This window comes from Bubalus kerabau, chromosome 13 (assembly GCF_029407905.1).
Source record: "Bubalus kerabau isolate K-KA32 ecotype Philippines breed swamp buffalo chromosome 13, PCC_UOA_SB_1v2, whole genome shotgun sequence".
NCBI classification, from domain to species: Eukaryota; Metazoa; Chordata; class Mammalia; order Artiodactyla; family Bovidae; genus Bubalus; species Bubalus kerabau.
The window spans coordinates 31,897,951-31,917,349 of NC_073636.1; positions in this window are offsets into that span (position 1 = coordinate 31,897,951).

Below are 19,399 nucleotides of genomic sequence, written 5' to 3' on the forward strand. Positions count from 1 at the left end.
GCATGTGTACTAAGTCACTTCTTCACAACACTATGAACTGTAGCCTGCCAGGCTCCTCTCCAGGCAAGAATACTGGAGTGGGTTGCCATGCCCTCCTCCAAGGGATCTTCCCAACCCAGGGATTGAACCTGAGTCTCAACATTGGTAGGCAGGTTTATCACTAACACCACCTGGGAAGCCCTAGAATGATGATCTAGCAATTCTACTTCTGGCTATAATAATTGAAAACAGGGACTCAAAGAGGTATTGGTACAACTGTGTTAATAGCTCATTATTTACAACAGCCAAAACATGGAAGCAAGCCAAATGTCCATCCAAATGTTCACTGACAGATCTGAATGGAAAACAGAATGTGTTACATATATATAATGGAATATTATTCGTCCTTAAAAGGAAGGAAACTCTGACATGCTACAATGTGGATGAATCTTGAAGACATTATGCTAAGTGAAATAAGCCAGTTCAGTTCAGTTCAGTCGCTCAGTCATGTCTGACTCTTTGCAACCCCATGAAGGGCAGCACACCAGGCCTCCCTATCTATCACCAACTCCCGGAATTCACCCAAACTCACGTCCATCGAGTCGGTGATGCCATCCAGCCATCTCATCCTCTGTCGTCCCCTTCTCCTCCTGCCCCCAATCCCTCCCAGCATCAGGGTCTTTTCCAATGAGTCAACTCTTCGCATGAGGTAGCCAAAGTATTCCACTCATATGAAGAACCGAAAGTGGTAAGATTCATAGAAACAGAAAGTAGAGTGGTGGTTTCTAGGGCTGAGGGTAGGGAGAATGGTGAGATATTGTTTAACAGATACAGAGTTTCACTTTGGAAAGATGAAAAAAAGTTCTGGAGACAGATAGTGGTGATGGTTGCACAACAGTGTGAATGTATGGAATGTATGGAATGCCACTGAGCTTAAAAATTACTCCTTTAAATAAGCTCTGCAGCTTGATATTATGGAGAGATGAAACATGTCTTATACCTGTTCTATTCAATCAAAAGAACAAAAAAAGCAAAAATAGCTGCAAGTTGCTACTTTCTTTAGGTGATACTGGAGGTCAAATGATGAGTTAGTTCTTTGTTCTTTTGTTATTTAAGAAATGGGTGTCATACAACAATGGTATTGCAAGTTGGATACATTTTTTTTTAAGTTAAATTAGTTCGAAGTTTGCTTAAAAGCTTAACAATTTGGTGTAGGGGTGGGGGGAAATCTTGACTATGAAATAGTTGTCAACTTTAATAACAGGATAAAATAGGATGTGTTAGAATATTTCAACATAAAGGACCATTCTAACTCTGAACTTTGAACATAATGTAACTATTTTCATGATTCTATTTTCTTAACGGTCACTGCATTCAGCCTATCTCTTAGAGCAATAAAAGATGTCTCCAGCATATTTCAAAAAGAACTTCATTTTTTTAAACAGGATTTTCCTGTTTTACTAATGTGCATACTAAAACAAAGTCAAGATAATTTCTCTACTCTGAGTCTAGTCACCCAATTCTTAATTGTCTCTCATGCTAGAAAGAAAAGAAATATTCTTTCAAGGTCTGACTGACTTTGGATGATGTGTTAGGGAATTTTATATCCGGTTCACCTGCTCAACTCTAGCTGAGATCAATAGATAAGTCAGACGGTCTGCACATGATGACTCAGTGGAAACAATATAAAAATCAATCGCTGTTTCCACAGCATTATCATTCATTCTTTTGGCCTTATTTGGAATTTCTTCAATAAAAATAAAATAGCTGTAGAATCCATGACCTTTAGACTTAGAAGGTGAATAATCTCCTGTCTCCCTTTCCCAGAGTAAATGCTGTATAAACCTGAAATCCTGTCTTTCATGACTGGCAAAGCTCCCATTTCCTCCCTAAATCAGAATTCATTCCACAAAGATCCTTCACATGCCCTTTTTGTATTAGCCAGTCTATGAAATGACAGGAATGCAAGATGGGATATGTTGCAGATTTTTCTCTCCAAAGTCAGCTCTAGGGAAGCTCACTGGGTTCAGGGTAAGAACGTCGGCTTGGAAATTCATTCATCTGGGTTTAAACGCAGCTCCATCACTGTCTGACCATATGACACTGTTTCTTCATCAGCAAAAAGATAATAATAACAGCACTGAAAGTGTACAAAATATTTAGCATACCTGGTCTCTGGCATATAAATGTCCACTAACTACAAACTGTGATTATCATGTAGATAAATATAACAATTCTCCTTCCTCTTCCACCACTTGAACTTGGGTTTCTCAAAGCAGGAAATGATGCAAGAATCCACAAGCAACTTAAAAAGATTTTGCACAAGGAAAATCAGGGGTGCCTTATCTCCCTTTTACAGAAGAGGATTTCAGAACAGGGACATGCATTGAGGTCTTTGAGTGAAGAGGGGGATAGCTAAACTGCAGCTGGGGATCCGAGGCCAAAGTAAACTGATGTCTGAGAACCAGGCGAAGTGGTGCCAGGAAGCAAGGAAGCACTCCACATGGGCGAGCGGAGGCAACATTAGACTTAAAGCCAAGAGTCTCCAAGAGCAGGCAATCCAAAGGGAATAAACTCTTCCCTGAGCCGGAGCTGAGAAAACAGAGAAAGGAGAGGGTTTGCTCTGGGAGCTGTTCTATGCCGGGGAGGAGAGTGTGAGAGGACACCTAAGAAAGCCATAAGACACTTTATTGCATTCATTAAAATAAAAGTATTAATTCAGGACACTAATAATATCCATGACTTTTACACATCTTAAGTTTGTCACGAGGTCTGTTGCGTTCTTGGTTTCCAGCCTTTGGCATCTACGGCAAGGTGAATGTCAATGTGTTTTGCTTAGTTGCAGACGTCACACGTGGTACATGGACTTAGGGTTGTTCCCATTCCTCCACCTCCAAGTGCAGTGTTACTAATCAATGATTCGTGACCTGCTGATTTGTGCTCCCAATCCTGTCCCAGGATGTCACCTTCCAACCTCTCTCTCCTCCCAGCTCCTCAGCAATTCTCACAGAATTTTCAGCTCCTTCTCTTCCTCTCTTTCCCTCCTTACAAAAAAGAACCAGAATTATCTTCTTCTTTCTTCCTTTACCCTTTCCAAAACATCTTAGTACAACCTTTGCTTCTTGTGCACCATCCACTTCACTTCCTTTTTCTATCTGAATACCCAAGTCCCCAACGTTTTTAGTAATCCCCAACACAACACACTAATGAAATTCATGAATGACTCCATTCACAGAGGAAAATTCTATAGTCATCAAAACTGTACATGAAAGTAAATCCCAGGATACTTGAATTTCACTCGAGGGTAAGTGCTGGCTGAGAGGCATCACTGTAATCATAAAGCTGATAAGTAAAAGTGAAAGTCATTCAATAGTGTCTGACTCTTTGGGACCCTATGGACTACACAGTCCATGGAATTCTCCAGGCCAGAATACTGGAGTGGGTAGTTATTCCCTTCCCAAGGGGATCTTTCCAACCCAGGGATCGAACCCAGGTCTCTCGCATTGCAGACGGCTTCTTTACCACCTGAGCCACCAGGGAAGCCCAAAGCTGATAAGGATCAAAACAAAAACATAACAACAAAAACAACACAGAACAGAATTAACCAAATTAACTCTGCCAGGGAAGGGCAATGCAGGCTTCCCAACAGCCAGTTGAATCTTACAGAATATATATGAGTTTTCCAGGCAAAGCAGTGGGACTGGGAGTTTTACACAGAAAAGGGGGCACATCTAAAGTTTTCCAGTTACAAAACAGCTAAGTATGGTTACAACACAAATGCATTTTTAAACGGAAAGGAAGTCAGATCAAGAAGGATCATGAAATGTCATTTTAATGAGTTTAGATTCTACTTTATTCCTTAATAATGGAGAATTATGAGGGCATTTTAGATAGGGGGTCATGTTTGCATTTTATAAACAGCCCTGCAGAGCCAAGTCTAATTCCCAGACTCATTGAGGAAGTTGTGGTACAACTAAGGTGTGACCTGGGGAGGCCTTGGTGGAAGTACTGGCAGAGAGAGCAGGAGACAGTGAGAGAGGTATTTAGGAAACAGGATCTACAAAAAAATACATATTGGGGCAGTTAAGCAAGAAAAGGAAAGTGATGCTCAGGTTTCTTACTTGAGAAATTGGCAGGACAGAGGTGTCATGAATGGATTAATAATAATCAGGGGAAGGAGGTTTTGGAGAAAAGATAAGAGTTCAGATTTAGATGCACAGATACCTGAGGAACAGATGACCCCTTCCCCTTGCCCTGCCCTGCTGTCAGATGGCCATACTCTACAAATGGTTTAGTCATCAGTGGTGGCTGTAGGGAAGATTCAGAGATGGCTGAGACTACAATCTTGCTACTCAAAAGTGTGGTCAATGGACCCAGCAAGACTTTATCCACGAGCTTGTCAGTTCAGTCACTCAGTCATGTCCGACTTTTTGCGACCCCATGACTACAGCACACCAGGCTTCCCTGTCCATCACCAACTCCCAGAGCTTCCTGAAACTCATGTCCATTGAGTTGGTGATGCCATCCAACCATCTCATCCTCTGTCATCCCCTTCACCTCCCACCTTCAATCTTTTCCAGCATCAGGGTTTTTTCTAGTGAGTCAGTTCTTTGCATCAGGTGGCCAAAGTTTCAGCTTCAGCATCAGTTCTTCCAATGCATATTCAGGACTGATTGCCTTTAGGATTGACTGGTTGGATCTCCTTGCAGTCCAAGGGACTCGCAAGAGTCTTCTCCAACACCACAGTTCAAAGCATCAATTCTTCAGTGCTCAGTTTACTTTAGAGTTCAACTCTCACATCCACAAATAACTCCTGGAAAAACCAGAGCTTTGACTAGATGAACCTTTGTTGGAAAAATAATGTCTGTTTTTTAATATGCTGTCTAATTTGGTCATAGCTTTTCTTCCAAGGAGCAAGTGTCTTTTAATTTCATGGCTGCAGTCACCATCTACAGTGATTTTGGAGCCCAAAAAATTAAAGTCTCTCACTGTTTCCATTGTTTCCCCCTCTATATGCCATGAAGTGATGGGAAACGAGGCCATGATTTTGGTTTTCTGAATGTTGAGTTTTAAGCCAACTTTTTCACTCTCCTCTTTCACTTTCATCAACAGGCTCTTTAGTTCTTCTTCACTTTCTGCCATAAGGGCAGTGTCATCTGCATATCTGAGCTTATTGATATTTCTTCCGGCAAACTTGATTCCAACTTATGCTTCAGCCAGCCCAGCATGTCACATGATGTACTCTGCATATAAAGTTAAATAACCAGGGTGACAATATACAGCCTTGACATATTCCTTTCCAGATTTGGAACCAGTCTGTTGTTCAATGTCTGGTTCTAACTATTGCTTCTTGACCTGGATACAGATTTCTCAAGAGGCGGCTCAGGTGGTCTGGTATTTCCATCTCTTGAAGAATTTTCAACAGTTTGTTGTGAACCACACAGTCAAAGGCTTTGGCATAGTCTATAAAGCAGAACTAGATGTTTTTCTGGAACTTTCTTGCTTTTTCAATGATCCAATGGACGTTGGCAATTTCATCTCTGGTTCCTCTGCCTTTTCTAAAACCAGCTTGAACATCTGGAAGTTCACAGTGCACGTCTGTTGAAGCCTGGCTTGGAGAATTTTGAGCATTACTTTACTAGCGTGTGAGATGAGTGCAATTGTGCAGTAGTTTGAGCTTTCTTTGGCATTGCCTTTTTTGGGGATTGGAATGAAAACTGACCTTTTCCAGTCCTGTGGCCACTGCTGACTTTTCCAAATTTGCTGGCATATTGAGTGCAGCACTTTTACAGCATCACCTTTTAGGAACTGAAATACTCAACTGGAATTCCTCTGCTACCTTTGTTTGTAGTGATGCTTCCTAAGGCCCACTTGACTTCGCATTCCAGGATGTCTGGCTCTAGGTGAGTTATGACCCCATTGTGGTTATCTGGGTCGTGAAGATCTTTTTAATATAGTTGTTCTGTGAATTTTTGCCGCCTCTTCTTAATATCTTCCAGAGAAGGCAATGGCACCTCACTCCAGTACTCCTGCCTGGAAAATCCCATGGATGGAGAAGCCTGGTGGGCTGCAGTACATGCAGTGGCTACGAGTCAGACATGACTGAGTGACTTCACTTTCACTTTTCACTTTCATGCATTGGAGAAGGAAATGGCAACCCACTCCAGTGTTCTTGCCTGGAGAATCCCAGGGATGGGGGAGCCTGGTGGGCTGCCGTCTATGGGGTCGCACAGAGTCGGACATGACTGAAGTGACTTAGCAGCAGCAGCAGCTTAATATCTTCTGCTTCTGTTAGGCCCATATCATTTCTGTCTTTATTGTGCCCATCTTTGCATGAAATGTTCCCTTGGTGTCTCTAATTTTCTTGAAGAGATCTCTTGCCTTTCTGATTCTATTGTTTTCCTCTATTTTTTTGCATTGATCACTGAGGAAGGCTTTCTTACCTCCCCTTGCTATTCTTTGGAAGTCTGCATTCAAATGGATATATATTTCCTTTTCTCCTTTGCCTTTTGCTTCTCTTTTCTCAGCTATTTGTAACGCCTCTCAGACAAGGTTTTTGCATTTATTTTTCTTGGGTATGGTCTTGATCCCTGTTTCCTGTACAATGTCACAAACCTCCATCCATAGTTCTTCAGGCACTGTGTGTACCAGATCTAATCCCTTGAATCTGTTTGTCACTTCCACCGTATAAGTGGAATAAGGGATTTGATTTAGGTCATACCTGAATGGCCTAGTGATTTTCCCTACTTTCTTCAATTTAAGACCACCTTGAGACATTACTTTGCCAACAAAGGTCCGTCTAGTCAAGGCTATAGTTTTTCCTGTGGTCATGTATGGATGTGAGAGTTGGACTGTGAAGAAAGCTGAGCGCCAAAGAATTGATACTTTTGAACTGTGGTGCTGGAGAAGACTCTTGAGAGTCCCTTGCACTGCAAGGAGATCCAACCAGTCCATTCTAAAGGAGATCAGCCCTGGGTGTTCTTTGGAAGGATTGATGCTGAAGCTGAAACTCCAGTACTTTGGCCACCTCATGCAAAGAGTTGACTCATTGGAAAAGACTCTGATGCTGGGAGGGATTGGGGGCAGGAGAAGAGGATGACAGAGGAAGAGATGGCTGGATGGCATCACTGACTCGATGGACATGAGTCTGAGTGAACTCCAGGAGTTGGTGGTGGACAGGGAGGCCTGGCGTGCTGCGATTCATGGGGTCACAAAGAGTCAGACATGACTGAGCAACTGAACTGAACTCCCCTAAACAAGATAGTGGAGTAGAAGGACATGTGCTCTTCTTCTCCTGTGAGTACTCCAAAATTACAATTCACTGCTGAACAACTGTCGGCAGGAAAATGTTGGATTCCAACAAAAACAGATGCCCCATGTCCAAGGGCAAAGGCTAAGTCCCAACAAGATGGTAGCCAGGGCAGAATCATGTTTAGAATCAAACCCATACCTGCTAGAGATGCTTGGAGGGCTTAAAGAAAACCTTGTGTGCACCAGGAGACCCCACAGAGACTAAGTCAGACCTGCTTTTGAGTGTTTGAGTGTCTCTTGCAGAGGTACGGGTCAGCAGTGGCCTGCCACAGGGCCAGGGGCTCTGGGAGCAGCAGACCTGGGTATAACATAAGCCCTCTTGGAGGAGGTTGCCATTAACCCCACCATAGGGCTGCCAGAACTTACACAGGACTGGGGAAACAGACTCTTAAGAGAGCATAAACAAAACCTTATGTGTACCAAGACTCAGGAGAAAGGCGCAATGACCCCAAAAGAGACTGACCCAGACTTGCCCATGACTGTCCAGGAGTCTCCAACAGAGGCATGGGTTGGTGGTGGCCTTCTTCAGAGTCAGGGGCACTGAGCGTGTGCAGCAGTGCATGCATGGGACTTTTTGAAGGAGGTCACCATTATCATCCTTACCTCCACCATAGTTTGACCTCAGGTCAAACATCAGGGAGGGAACACAGCCCAGCCCATCAACAGAAAATTGGATTAAAGATTTACTGAGCATGGCCTTGCTCACCAGAGCAAGACCCAGTTTCCCCTCAGTCAGTCTTTCCTATCAGGAAGCTTCCATAAATCTCCTATCCTTATACATCAGAGGGCAGACAGAATGAAAACCACAATCACAGAAAACTAATCAAGCTGATCACATGGACCACAGTCTTGTCTACCTCAATGAAACTATAAGCCATGCCGTGTGGGGCCACCCAAGACAGATGGGTCATGGTGGAGAGTTATGACAAAATGTGGTCCACTGGAGAAGCCAATGGCAAACCACTTCAGTATTCTTGCCTTGAGAACAGTATGGAAAGGCAAAAAGATAGGAAACTGAAAGATGAACTCCCCAGGTTGGTAGGTCCCCAATATGCTACTGGAGAACAGTGGAGAAATAACTCCAGAAAGAATGAGACAGAGCCAAAGCAAAAACAACACCCAGTTGTGGATGTGACTGGTGATGGAAGTAAAGTCCAATGCTGTAAAGAGCAATATTGCATAGGAACCTGGAATGTTAGGTCTGTGAATCAAGGTAAATTGGAAGTGGTCAAACAGGAGATGGCAAGAGTGAACATCAACATTTTAGGAATCAGTGAACTAAAATGGATTGGAATGGGTGAATTTAACTCAGATGACCATTATATCTACTACTGTGGGCAAGAATCCCTTAGAAAAAATGGAGTAGTCCTCATAGTCAATGAAAGAGTCTGAAATGCAGGACTTGGATGAAATCTCAAAAATGACAGAATGATCTCTGTTCATTTGCAAGGCAAACGATTCAATATCACAGTAATTCAAGTCTATGCCCCAACCACTAATGCTGAAGAAGCTGAAATTAAATGGTTCTATGAAGACCTACAAGACCTTCTAGAACTAAAACCCCCAAAAGATGTCCTTTTCATCATATGGAATGCAAAAGTAGGTAGTCAAGAGATACCTGATAACAGGAGAATTTGGCCTTTGGGAGTACAAAATGAAGCAGGGCAAAAGCTAACAGAGTTTTGCCAAGAGAATGCAGTGGTCATAATAAACACCCTCTTCCAAAAACACAAGAGAAGACTATACACATGGACATCACCAGATGGTCAATACGAAAATCAGATTGATTCTATTCTTTGCAGCCAAAGATGGAGAAGCTCTATACAGTCAGCAAAAATAAGACCAGGAGCTGACTGTGGCTCAGATCATGAACGCCTTATTGCCAAATTCAGGAGCGTGTCAGAAATGCAAAAATCTCCAGTTCCTCAGATGTACTGAATCTAAATCTGCATTTTACAAACACCCTCCCTTTCTGACCCAGGGAGTGAAGGCACCTTAATAGAAGAGAGGCACATGGTCTCCACAGGTGCCTCTCTATCTTTTTCTTAGATTGATCTTCTAACTTTCCATAACTTCCTTTTCTGTTTTCTGTTTCTTTATCTTCTTTTGTTCTAATTTCTGAGAAATTCTTTGCTATTTATCTTTTAAAATGCATATTGAGTTTTAAAATTTTTTTGGCATTATATTTTTAATTTCAAAAACTTTCTTATTCTTTTGTGTTGTAACATCTCCTGTTACTCTAAAAACAGCTGCTATTTGAAGTTTTATTCTGCTTACTGCATAGTCTTGATTTCTCCAAGTTCTTTTTCTGTTTGCTTGTTTAGATCTATTTCATCTCAGAGGCTTTCCTCAAATACTTATTGATTTTTTGCACTCATTTAAATTTAAAAATAGGACATTAAAGAGTGGATGATAAGCTTTGTGTAATGGTCAGTGTTCATAACTAGTAGACTTTTTATCATGGGGTGGTTGAATGGCAAACTGATAATATCATTGTGGAATATCAAATGTCAATTTTTGAAGATATTTTTTCCCTGGGGACATATAATTCTTTCATAAAAAAAAAAATGCTCCAGTTTTCTACCTGGGTAAGGAAAGTTCGCTGGAAATTTTACTGCTTAGTGTGCAGATTTTATTTAGTCCCTTGTTTTCCATCTTTTTTTTCTAAATGCTTGAAAAGCAGCTCAATTCTATATTAATGTAATTCTTGTAAGTTATTTTATATATCAAGATTTATTTTTCATTCCTATTAGTTTCATCTAAATTTCATTGTTTTATAGTTTTAATAAGCATTTATTGCAAACATGACAGCCTCAATAATGAGGGAAATTCAAAGCAGAAGTCACGACTTTCTCTGGCTTGCAATAAAGACATATGTTATAAAGAGACCACTGTAATAAAGCAGTGTTATAAAGAAGGGCGAGACAACATGGAACAACATACTAGTATGCTTTTGGGAAAACAGCATGAACCAAACTGAAAAAGAGGTCCTAAACCCAGTCTGGGCAGACTGTAGATACAGTGGTTCTATAAACCAAGGAGGGTCATGTAGGTTGACACGTGGTTGGGTAAATGTGGGGGCATTGATTAAGGGCCTTAAGTGGCAGTTTGAAGAATTGTGATTTAATCTTTTTTATTTAATAGGGAGCTGCTCTTGTATCTTGAGTGAAACAATCCTTACGTGATATTTCTGGCAGGCCAGCTAAACTTACCTGGAGGCCTGGATGAATGTAGGAGTCACAAGAATAGAGAGAAATTAAAAGAAAAAGGTGCTTGGGAGGAAGACAGGCAAGAGTCTCACACCCTGTACTCCAGCGCCCATCGCATTTCATAGCTTCAACCTGGCTTTGGTGCTTTTCTTTGGTTCCTTTCCATTTTAATATCAGTTTAAAACAGAATTAATCTGTTTTCAGTCATTAATGGAAACATTTGTGAATATAATGATCTGCTTCAAACTTAATGACACTTAATTCACTCTTTTTCAGGGAACTCACATTGCTTGAAAGGTACATTTACATAGGCCCGTTTTTGTGATATTCTGCAAACGATCTGAACAATTTACTATTGTTCCAATTGTCTATTAATTTTCCATTAAAGATTACATAAAATAATTATGGAAATTGATGAAAGTTTAAAACTATTCATTTGCTCATTTCATGCAAAATGCATTACCTCCCAGGAAATTACCAAATTCACTGCTACAATGAGCTGACCTTTCTGAATGCCATGTGGTCTTAGGGAACACAACCCAGACATTTGTTCTCCAGGCTCATTACTACAATGATTGCAATTATCCTTGAGTAGAATGAAAAAAAAAAAAATTTTTTTTTAAAAGAATGATGACTTAATCATTACCATTTGAATAATTCAGGTTTGGCAGAGATTTTCCTGAAGAGGTACATTTTATTACTGATTATTGAGAATTTGGAGGAACCTTTTGCTTTTTTTGTTTTATACTTTTTGTAACTACAATCATCCTTAAATATAAAGAGAAGATGTAACCAGGAAATTTGTATCCAGAGGGAGACCTATAATAGAGCTTCACATAAGGAACAGAGGGTGCTAATGCACATATACAGACACATACACATAGGGCTGTATATTAACATAAACTAATGTCACATGTTCTGAAAACATAAAATATGTCCTGGGGAGTCTTGTGCCATTGTGAGACATGGACTGTTAAGGATAGGACACACAGCAGAGAAAACATACAGTGCTGGAATTAATGGCTCCAAAAGCCAGTGGGGAAACAAAACACAGTTGTCTCTACCTCCCACTGCTCTGGACACAGGACTTCAGCACTTTTGCTGGATTCATCTGAGCTTGATTCTGTGAAGGTGTCAAGTTGTGCAGTGGAGATTATCTTTGATGAGGACCATGGGGAAACCTTCCTGACATCCCCTTCCAAGAAAACCTATAAAGAACAAAATAAGTTTTCTACATGGTGACTCCCAAAACTCTCTGAAAAAGCCACTGAAGTGAAAGATTTAGACACCTTTCATACTGTAATCAAAGAAAATACCAGATTGTATTAACACGTCATGTGAGTGACTGTAGTAATATAGGTAGTAAGTAGTTGCTACTCTAATCTTTTGAAAAGGGGGGAGTGTATTTTTATAGGGCCTTCCCACGTAGCGCTAGTTGTAAAGAACCCGCCTGCCAATGCAGGTATAAACAAGAGATCTGGATTCAGTCCCAGGACTGAGAAGATCCCCTGGAGGAGGGCACAGCAACCCACTCCAGTATTCTTGCCTGGAAAATGCCATGTACAGAGGAGCCTGGTGGGCTACAGCCCATAGCCTCAAAAAGAGTCGGACACGACTGAAGCGACTTAGCATGCATGCACTTTTATAACAGTATTTTGTGTTTGATGAGAGGGGGAGAGCAACAGAGCACATTGCCACTGTGGGGAAGAGGGTAGGAAGAAGAATTTAAGGATACTTGGCAGCTACAGAATTCTGCCTCTTGTACTTTTAATTGGAGAGATACAAACAAGCAGTGCACACAGGCATCTTTATCTGGTGAGGGGAGGCTTTGCTTCACGGATGTGATTGATGAAGGGAGGAGTGTTTTAACAAGGCTGATGCCTTACAAAGGGCCATCATTCCCAGGGGGTGTGTTAATTGAAGTGCCATGCAGATCTGTGGGAAGATATAGGATGTTGTCATCAAGGGCAGGAAGAAGGATGAGATGGCCTCACATCTCACTCAGTGTCTTTATTCTAAGATCTATAAACACCAAAGCCTTTGTCCCTTTGTATTTTCTTTTTTTAAAACAGTATTTGGGGCTATATTTATACAGAAATACTGCTAAATCAGGTTTTTGAACAATTCCTAGACTGTTTTCAGAGGTGGCATAAACATTCACTTATAAAAATAAAATTAAAGGACTTCACTGGTGGTCCAGTGGTTAAGATGCAGGGGGCACAGGTTTGATCCCTGGTCAGGGACCTAAGACCCCACATGCCTGTTGGTATAATCAAAAATTAAATAACAATAATAATAATAAAACAATTGGCTAGAGTTATACACAATTTGGGTATTAAATACATTTCTTATGATATCTAATGTGCTATTCTTATTTAGGTTGACATAATTATTCCAGCAATTCCTCATCATGAAAGATATGATTTTTCTATAATACTCAGTATATTCATATATGCTGCTAAGTCACTTCAGTCGTGTCCGACTCTGTGCGACCCCATAGATGGCAGCCCACCAGGCTCCCCCGTCCCTGGGATTCTCCAGGCAAGAACACTGGAGTGGGTTGCCATTTCCTTCTCCAATGCATGAAAGTGAAAAGTGAAAGTGAAGTCGCTCAGTCGTGTCCGACCCTCAGCGACCCCATGGACTGTAGCCTTCCAGGCTCCTCCGTCCATGGGATTTTCCAGGCAAGAGTACTGGAGTGGGGTGCCATTGCCTTCTCCGATATTCATATATAAGTCAGATTAATTGGACAATTATTTATTAAGTACCAATTATTTGTCAGCAACTGAGGAGCTGAAGAGGCAGAACTGGGGAAGATACAGCTTTGCCCTGGAGGAAAAAAGTCTGGGGAGGTGATGGTATTGTCTGCCATCAGGATAAAAATGAAATAGTGACTTTAGTGACTTTAAAGCTCGATTACCTATGGTAGAGATGGGGGGCAGAGAATTGGTTTTGTAAGGATCAGTTCAGTTTCAGTTCAGTCACTCAGTCATGTCCGATTCTTTGCATCCCCATGGACTGCGGCACACCAGGCTTCCCTGTCCATCACCAACTCCCAGAGCTTGCTCAAACTCATGTCCATTAAGTTGGTGATGCTATCCAACCATCTGATCCTCTGTCATCCACTTCTCCTCCTGCCTTCAATCTTTCCCAGCATCAGGGTCTTTTCCAATGAGTCAGTTCTTCACACCAGGTAGCCAAAGTATTGGAGTTTCAGCTTCAGCATCAGTCCTTCCAATGAATATTCAGGGTTGATTTCCTTTAGGATGGACTGGTTGGATCTCCTCGCAGTCCAAGGGACTCTCAAGAGTCTTCTCTAACACCAAAATTCAAAAGCATCAATTCTTCATCGCTCAGCCTTCTTTATGGTTCAACTCTCACATGCATGCATGACTACTGAAAAAACTATAGCTTTGACTAGATGGACTTTTTTTTGGCAAAGTAATGTCTCTGCATTTTAATATGCTGTCTAGGTTGATCTAGCTTTTCTTCCAAGGAGCAAGCAACTTTTAATTTCATGGCTGCAGTCACCATTCACAGTGATTTTGGAGCCCCCCAAAATAAAGTCTCTCACTGTTTCCATTGTTTCCTCATCTATTTGCCATGAAGTGATGGAACCAGATGCCATGATCTTGGTTTTCTGAATGCTGAGTTTTAAGCCAACTTTTTCACTCTCTTCTTTCACTTTTATCAAGAGGCTCTTTAGTTCTTCTTTGCTTTCTGCCATAAGGGTGGTGTCATCTGCATATCTGAGGTTATTGATATTTCTCCGAGCTATCTTCATTCCAGCTTGTACTTCATCCAGCTTGGCAATTCACATGATGTACTCTGCATAGAAGTTAATAAGCAGGGTGACAATATACAGTCTTGACATACTCCTTTCCTAATCTGGAACCAGTTTTTTGTTCCATGTCCGGTTCTGTTGCCTCTTGACCTGCATACAGATTTCTCAGGAGGCAGGTCAGGTGGTCTGGTATTCCGATCTCTTTTAAGAACTTTCCACAGTTTGTTGTGATCCACTCAAAGGCTTTGGTGTAGTCAATACAGCAGATGTTCTTCTGGAACTCTCTTGCTTTTTCTATGATCCAATGGATGTTGGCAATTTGATCTCTGGTTCCTCTGCCTTTTCTAAATCCAGCTTGAACATCTGAAAGTTCATGGTTCATGTGCTGTTGAAGCCTGGCTTGGAGAATTTTGAGCATTACTTTGCTAGCGTGTGAGATGAGTGCAATTGTGCGGTAGTTTGAGCATTCTTTGGCATTGCCTTTCTTTGGGATTGGAATGAAAACTGACCTTTTCCAGTCCTGTGGCCACTGCTGAGTTTTCCAAATTTGCTGGCATATCGAGTACAGCACTTTAACAGCATTATCTTTTAGGATTTGAAATAGCTCAACTGGAATTCCATAACCTCCATTAGTTTTGTTCATAGAATATTTTTAATTTTAAAAGTAATATAATTATACTACATTGAATACAATATACAAAGTCTGGCTTCTTTCACTTAGCATAATATTTTCAAGATTCATTTATGTTGTAGCATGTATCAGTGCTTGATCCTTTTTTATGGCTGAATCTACTGTATGGATAGATACATTTAAAAAATTCATCCATCAATTGAATACAATTGCTGTTTCCACTTTTTGGTTATCATGAATTATATTGCTATGGATATTCTTGTAAAAGTTTGTGTGTAGATATGTTTTCAATTCTCTTTGGAATATGCCTTGGAGCACACTTGGGTCATAGGATTAAACAACATTTTGAGGAATAGGCAAACTTTGACAAAGGGGCTACTCATTGCATAATTGGTTTCACAATCATATATTTCAGCATTGTCTACTGCAGCACATTTAATATGCTTACAGTTTTACTGTTTAATATTTTCATTCCTATTACCTGCTGTTCTTTTGAATTGTATTATTAAGGCACATTCTTATTGTGGGTCCTGTTTTCACCACCCTTTTACTTCAACCTACTTAAATTGTTTAATTTGCAGTGGGTTTCTTATCAATGTATATAATTAAATGATGCTTTTTAATCCACTCTATCAATATCTGAAATTTAATTACTATATTTTGACCAACTATATTTAAGGCACTTATTGATCTGATAGAGCTTGTGTGCCATTTAATCACTTGTTTTCTATTTGTTTCCTCCACTTCTCATTTCTCTTTTCTTGACTTCCTGTGGATTTCTTAGGATTCCATCTTAATTTATTTGTGTGCATTTCTTTGCAAAGTTTTTGCAGTGGTTGCTCTGGGTATAATAATATACATACATGACTTACCACAGTCCATTGGTGTCAGAACTTAACCACTTTAAGTGAAATGAAATCTCACTTCTTGACTTTCTCCACTTTTAAAAATCATTGTTGAGCATTAGATAGTATTATAATTTTTGTTTCAATCATCAAATGTGATTTATAAAACTAATGTGGATAAACATAGTTTACTGTAAGTATTCATATTTCTGCTTTTTCCATTATTCTTTGTTCCTCCCTGATGCTCCAAAATGTCTTTTATAATTTCATTTGTTTGAAGAACATCCAATAGCTATTCTTAATGAGTAGGTTTTCTAGCAATAAACATTTTTAGTTCTGCTTCATTTGAGAATATCACTGTTTCCCCTTATTCCTGCAGGATAGTCTGAACACCAAAACTTTCAATTAAGTTTTTTCTTTCAGCACTTGAAAAATGTTATGCCACCTCCTGCTAGCCCCCATAGTTTCAGAAGAGAAATCTGCTGTCATTCATATTGTGTTCTGTTATAGTAATGTGCCCTTTCTGCTTTTTCTTTTAGTTTTTACATGTTCAATTATAAACTGTATTTGCATGGATTTCTTTCAGCCTATCCTATTTGGAGTCCACTCATGGGGTCGCACAGAGTCAGACACGACTGAAGCAACTTAGCAGTAGCAGCAGCAGCTTCTTGAACCCACATACTTATCTTTTGCTAAACTTGAGATGTTTTCATCCACTATTTCTTATCATATTCATTCAGCTCATTCTTTTTTTTCTCTTCTACTTCTTGTACTCTAAATATATGAATGTTGTCTATTACTATTCCACAGGCCACTGAGTCTCATTCCGCTCCCCCACTGCCCCACCCCCCTCATCTTTCTTCTCTTTGTTCTTCAGATTTAGTAATTCTATTGATCTATTTTCAAGTTCACTGATTCTATCATGTCATTTCTACCCTATTATTGAACTGATCCAATGAGCTTGCTTATTGTATTTTTCAGTTATATAATTGCCTTTATTTTTTTTTTTAATTGAGACAATGCACATACCTTACTGGTTCTTTTGCTAACTTAAAAAAACTTTTTGCTATTTCCTTGCTGAGCCAATTTTTTGTTTCAAAAGAATTTGTAATTACTTGTTAAGGCATTTTTAAATGGTTATTTTAAAACTTTTGTCAGCTAATTCCAACATCTGAATCATTTTGAAGGTGTCATCAGTTGTCTTACTTGTGATTTCCTTGGTTCTTGGTATGAGAGGGGATTTTAGATTGTATCCTGAGTGTTTCATCTGTTAGAAGACTATGGGTCCTATTTTAATCTTTTTATTTTAGCAGACAGTCAGTATGTTTAGCATACAGGTCCTGGCCTACCTTTTGGTCTATGCTTCCAGTGGCACTTTAAGTTTCAGAGGCTTTGCAGTGTTTATTTATCTGGTGCTCACAGTGGCTTTTGGATGGTGCTACTTTAGGGGGAAGAGTTTTTCCCCAAGATGAGTCACCTGGTACGTCTAGGTTAGGCGGGGAGAGTCTCCTGCCCATGGTGATGAAAACTTCAGGGTTAGACATTTCTATGGTTGGAGGCCCCTTGCCAGTGCCCTCTGGCTTCCCACTTCTCTCAGCAAGTGAAAGGAATCTCAGGCCTGGCAGGAAAATAGTGCTTCCCTTGGACACTTGCCAGTGGGATCCCTATACACTGCCCTTGAGGTTTCTATCAGACTCACCTGGTGGTGTTGGCAGGACTCCTGTTCCATCCTGGGCTTCTGTATGCTGCTAGCTTGTTGGTCAGGAAACACCAAGACTGGGTTACCTTCTTCTGTTGGGAGGTGGTAAGACATCCTGTAGCTATGTTCCCCCTCCAGTTTGGAGAGTACTTAGCTGGTTTATTTTCTTCGTTATACCTTTCAGAGTTTTCTTTCTGATAGCTCTTGCATTATTTCATAATCATATAAATAGAGAATTGATCATTGTACTTAGCATGGAGGAGCAAGCAGGGATGAGTCTCCCTTCTTTCCAGACAACTCAGAATACAATATTTTTTTAAATTTATATCTGCATAACTTCCCAAAAGCCAAAAGCACAAGTTCTATCCTAGAATTATTTTTTAAATCATGTATTCCAAAGGAGTATTCCTTTCTCGGCTATTCCTCTGTTAATAGAGGAAGTAGCAGTAACACAAATTAAAGTGACTTAAAGTGAAAGTGAAGTCGCTCAGTCGTGTCCGACTCTTAGAAGCCTCATGGACCGCAGCCTACCAGGCTCCTCTGCCCATGGGATTTTCCAGGCAAGAGTACTGGAGTGGGGTGCTATTGCCTTTTTGCTGCTGCTGCTGCTGCTAAGTTGCTTCAGTCGTGTCTGACTCTGTGCGACCCCATAGATGGCAGCCCATCAGGCTCCACCATCCCTGGGATTCTCCAGGCAAGAACACTGGAGTGGGTTGCCATTTCCTTCTCCAATGCAGGAAAGTGAAAAGTGAAAGTGAAGTCGCTCAGTTGTGTCCGACTCTTAGCGACCCATGGACTGTAGCTCACCAGGCTCCTCCGTCCATGGGATTTTCCAGGCAAGAGTACTGGAGTGGGGTGCCATTGCCTAAAGACACTTTAAATTCCACAGTATGATAGCCTTAGGCATTTTCTATATCAACCCAGTATGATGACTATATTCACTCACTTACAAATTTATTGAGTTGTGCCAGGTACTGTCACAGTCACTGGGAAGGTAGCAGTAAGGGAAAATTAAATCCTCATCCTCCTGGAAGCTTACATTCTCTAAATCATGGAATATTTTTTCATTTTGAACCAATTCAAATCATAGCAACTATCCAGCTTATTGTCTATTCATCCATAGGATGACCTCCTAAGCAGCAAACTCACCTTACATCTGTTTCACAAGAAGTATCACTTTCCATTAGGTATTTTCAATTCTTTCACGTGTGTAAAATTTAACTGTACTTGTGTTCATTTCCTAACTAAGTAAATAAAATAGCAATTATTTCAGTAAAAATTATATTTTCTGGGTGTTATGGACAAAAAGGTGAAAGGGTGAGATCTCTTGCGACAAATGACTTGGACAGTGCTGGGTAGAGAGATCTGAAGACTGTATCTTTGGAAACAGATACGAGTTCAGCTCCAAACCTCTCTCCTCTCTTTAGACTCTTCAGGTGATCTCATCCGATTATAGAGCCAACTGGGCTAAATAAACATGCTCCATATTTAGACTGTTACAATTTAAGTCTGCCCTGATATGAACAAATATACAAACAAAATAAAATATAGAGCAAATAATTGAAGTAAACAATGAAACCATAGTATGTACAAGCAAATAAATGAGAACATTCTAGGGCTACAAAGAAGAATTCTATGAGAAAAGTAACTTCCTATCTTTCTTTGGGTGTCAACATTTCTATCTAAATTCAGATTTGTAAAAAATAAGATTTTGGAAGCAATCAGAATCAAATACAGTATAGCTGAGGGAGAGTTGTAAGTGTTGGATATAACTGAAAGTAAGACTCAGAACCTACAGTAAATATGTAACAAATTTGAGAACATGAGAAATAAGCCAAAAAAGTTCTTTGCATGTGTTCATATTTATTGAACAAGTATATTTAAAAAGGAATAAACTCAAAAATCAGGAAAAAATAGTTTGAATCAAAGCTGTTTAAGATT